Consider the following 5,000-nt stretch of genomic DNA (forward strand, 5'->3'; position numbering starts at 1 on the left):
TGTCAAATTGGATCAAAATGAACATAAACACAAAACAATCACAAAACAATCAGTAGTACTAGCTTGAGTTGCTGCAGCCAACAGCCAGAGTATGGTGTTTGTGTCTGGTTTCCCTAATGTATTTGTGCTAATTTCACATCTTGAGCCTGTTTCTGTTTATCTGGATGTTTTGCCTCATGCCACTCTTGAATTAATCAGTGCCTCACCAGTGCCACCCTTGTTAAAAATGTCTAGAATCGCCACTGAAGAAAGTGTCTGTAGGGATCATGTAACGTTACCAGCCTATAAGGGTAAAACGCACTGATTTGAAGTTCTACAACAACTACCAGTGAGCCGCCACCTGCAGCATAGCCTATAGGCACTGGTGCAGTGCTTCACTTTCACTTCACTACCATTAAGAAACTGTCACTATACTTTCATGTGCCACTGCTAGCTTATTTCAGGGTGACTGCATAGACATAAATCTAGGTTATATCTTCACAGGCTAGTATTCTCACGTAAATAGTTCTCTTTTGAATTGGCCCATATAGCTATTTTAATCCGGCCCACGACATGCTGCTATTTAAACCTATGAGGCAGGCAGACGGACATCTCCACACCCATTTGTTGTGGTGGAATATCTCACAAACTTTTCATTCAAGAAATTACAAACCGTATATCAGAATAAACAGCAGAACTTACCGAACACAAAGGTGTAAAGCATTCCCTTATACAATTAGCCGTTCCAGAGTAATCCGGTTTTGAAATTGAAGCAAATGTCTACATGGTCTCCAATTTTGGGCTTTTGTCATACAAGGCCAAATACAAAATAAATGTTAACAATATCGCCTAGATAAAACCAGAGTTTTTCCAATGTAGTTTCACAAAATGCTAAGCATGCATATTAAGTTTCTTAAAGCTGAGCTGTGCTTAAATTGTTAAGTGCATGATTTCATAACAGGCCAAATAGAAAATAAATGCTAAATGTTAAATATAGCCTTGATACCTGTAAATATTTAAATCAGATGATTGATGTACAGTAGGCCTATAGTTAGATCAAGTTGGAGAGTTGAATTATAGGATGCTCCAGAACTCACACAAACGGAGTCTTAAAGGAGCCACACCACTTTTATGACAAGACACTATGGCATGTGAATGTGGTTCTGTTGACCTTTAGTTTTGTTGCTACTGTGCTTGGAGGACAGCTGGTAGGTTTAGGGCAAAATTCAGCACATTTTAGTCGTATTGCAATAATGCTGATTACCGTGATCATTTTGGGTAGCCTACTGTAATCATGATATCACATTTTCATGCCGTTTTTCTAGTGGCTGGTAAAAAAGTTGAGTGGCTGGTAGATTTTGGAATCCACCAGCCACAGTGGCAGGTAGAAAAAATATTTCATTTTCATCCCTGACACACACACACACACACACGCACACATACCACAAACACACACACACTTGTGCTTCTCTCTCAGTGTCCCAAACTGAGACAACATTGTAAATATAGAACTGTCCATCAACATTTGCCTACTGGACACACTGTGAAATCTTCGCGTTCCAGTGAATCATGAGCACGTTGTGCATAGTTCCTCTTTAAGTTCCTCCCTGGGCGTGCATGTCAGCCCAAAGCATAAATTGTGAAGGTACTCAATATCAAGCTGAGGATGCCCCAGACAGGTGCATAAAAGTCCTGAGTAACTAGCCCAGTCTGGCATCATTACAGTGTGTGTGTGTGTGGCGTAGGTGAGGTTTTCTGTACCCATGAGTACCCAAAGCTGGTGTGCAGCTGGAGTGACAAATAAAACATCCAAAGCCCAGGACGACAGTCTAAAATCCCACCAATCCAAAGAGAAACTGCCACACCAAGACAAGTTGGTTCCTAGTACTGGTGCAGAAGCCTTGATTGCCCAAGGGGGGGGGGGGCGAGCTTGATCAGGGTCAGACCTGTTTCAGAATCAGCTCTGTCTGTGAAAACTGAAGGACGCTTACTGAACCAGAAGACACACAGACCTATAAACACAGATTAACAAAAGCTGAAGGACGCTTACTGGAACTGTAGACATACCAAGAAAGAGCCTGCACGTGCAAAAGACAGGACTCTGTGTTCTGCAGGAGAGAGTGTGTGTTTTGTAGGAAAGAAGCTGTGTTCTGCAGGAGAGAGTGTGTTCTAAAGGAAAGTGTGCTCTAAAGGAGAGAGTGTGTTCTGCAGGAGAGAGTGTGTTCTAAAGGAGAGAGTGCGTTCTAAAGGAGAGTGTGCTTTAAAGGAGAGAGTGTGTTCTGCAGGAGAGAGTGTGTTCTAAAGGAGAGAGTGTGTTCTAAAGGAGAGAGTGTGTTCTGCAGGAGAGAGTGTGTTCTAAAGGAGAGAGTGTGTTTTAAAGGAGAGAGTGTGTTCTAAAGGAGAGAGTGTGTTCTAAAGGAGAGAGTCTGTTCTGTGGGAAAGAGTCTAAAGGTTGTTTTTCAGCTTGTTGCAGACTGGGTGCTACGTCTCTGTCTGTGACATCTGCCAAAATAAACCAAAGCTGTCCAACACACACACACACACACACACACACACACACACATACACACACACACACACACACACACACACGCACACACGCACACACGCACACACGCACATACACACACACACACACACACACAACACACACACATACACACACACACACACACACACACACACGCACACACACGCATACCGACTCTGCCATGAACTGTCTTTGAAGAGCATCTTCAGTAGAATAGTGTTTATTTGCTTTATTCATTATTGATTATCTATGCTGTCACAAACCAACCAGCCAATTAAGATGCAGGAGGGAGCGAACTGAACACTCAGCTTCAAGAGTGATTTAAGAAACACACACAAACACACACACACATACACACACACACACACACAGGCACACACACACACACACAGGCACACACACACACACACACATGTATTTACTGTACATGTAGTACCATAATGAAACCTGTATCACCTATTTTTTGTTCTACAATATTTAACAATTGTACGAACAACGACACAGTGAAACTATTGGTTGCTTGTGTGTGGGTGATCTATAGTTATGTTTCAATGGTATTTCACAGTAAATTTGTTTTTTGAACCAATGATTGTGCAAGTGCAAGATTTCTTTAAAGATGTGAATGCACAATGCAATGTTTTGAACATTAGACAGCCTGTGTTACAAGTGATAACCATTTTGAGTTTTGTGTCTAGAGTTTTGAAAAACGACATCAAGGTTCTGAAAATAAAACTGTAAATAGAGCTAGCATACAGTACCACAAATAGCCAGATCTGGCTAGAATGCCTTCTATTGCATTATGTAATGTTATTCTCACAGGTAGGAGCATGACCCTTTCTGTCTGGTTCAGACAAAGTGATAGAGAAAAAAGTGTATTGAAAAGGCCCTTGACTCTGTGTGTGTTTGCGAGTGTGTGTTGGGGTGCAAGATGGCCTACTTGATACTGTAGGTAAAATACTGACATTGTGTCTTCTACATTCCGTGTCCATTTACTCCAAATGAGGTCTATCTTATTTATTTCAACCAAAATGTTGCCGTGTACAGTACAGCAAAAAAATAAATAAATGTACCATTTACCGTACATCAGTGGTTTTCAGTGCAGGGACCAGTGGCCGGTTGCACAAAGCAACTTAAGTTTTTTCCCTTAAGTATGACCCTTAAGGCTTAATTTCTCCGTAAGGGATTTACTTAAGGGTGTTGCACAGAATACCTTCAAATGTTTCCTTAGGGAGAAACGTTAAGCAATTTACTGCATTGAAAGGGATTTTCCAGCACGAAAATTCTATAGTTTCCACGGAGATTGTTCAACAGCTGTAGCCTACTAGCTGCCTTTGCCATGATGCCGTTAACCCACCGAACACAGTAAAGCTTAATGATCTTATCATTCATCTTACCTTAATAATATTTGCGGAAATTATCCAGGTAGCAAGTAAAGCATGTTATATACATGAACTGAACAATACTAGTTGGCAAGTTAGAGATTATCCTGACTGTCATCAGTGCACCAACGTTTTGCCTAGCGAACCGACCCGAAGCTCATAGGCTAACAAGACATCCACATGTAAGGGATAATGTATAGAACGCCGGTCATTACTGGGAAAATAAGTCCCGACAGGGAGAACCGGACCCCGACGCGCAGCGGAGGGGTCTTGTTCCGCCCTGAAGGGACTTATTTTCACAGTAATGACCGGCGCTCTATACATTATTCCGCTTATTATACGGCTACTTGCCAAAACGAAATAATAAACTCCCCACGATATGACTTTAGCCTACATAACCTAGCCTATTTGTTACCGTTCATCGTGGCATTTGCTGAGAAACAAATAGTTCGCAACAACACACGCTGTTGAACTTGAATCAAACATTCTTTAGAACACAGCTGATCAACCGTCTGCTTTCACGTTTGAATGAAGTTCCAGTCCTTGCGTAGTGATATGAAAAACGTATCAGAAGCACAAAACCCGTTGCCATTGTACATGAATTTATTTACCGCTAGAACTTTGGGAAATCCCATTCAAGTCAATGGAGCGTTCTACTAGCATTGTGAAGAGCCGTATAATAAGAATTGTTAACGTTAGCCTATACGTAAACTACACAATAACAATACGGCATGTTTCTGATAGAAGCTAGGCCTATTTGACAGAGTAAGCATATTAACAGAGAGGTTTTATTTTGAATTGTCAAAAGTAGTTAATATACTTCATTTATCAGCATCAATTCAGTTAATAATGTGGTTAAGGTATAGTCAGATGTCCCTTAGGTTTTTCCCCTTAGTTAGACTACTAAGGTCGTTTGTGCAACAGTTGCACAAGGGATTTCTTACAAGATGTTTGTGCGACCGTTTTTATTTTAAGGGACCCTTAAATCAGATTTTAAGGGAAAAACTTAACTTAAGGTGCTTTGTGCAACCGGCCACTGGGCCCCAGAGTTAAATTAACACTGGGGTACCAAAGGGATCTACTAAAAGAGGGGACTACTACAACAGAGGGGA

This window comes from Alosa pseudoharengus, unplaced genomic scaffold (genome assembly GCF_046254945.1).
Source record: "Alosa pseudoharengus isolate Yale_2024_CS ecotype anadromous, Long Island Sound unplaced genomic scaffold, YU_APseudo_1.1 YU_APseudo_1.1_scf_9, whole genome shotgun sequence".
Taxonomy (NCBI): domain Eukaryota; kingdom Metazoa; phylum Chordata; class Actinopteri; order Clupeiformes; family Clupeidae; genus Alosa; species Alosa pseudoharengus.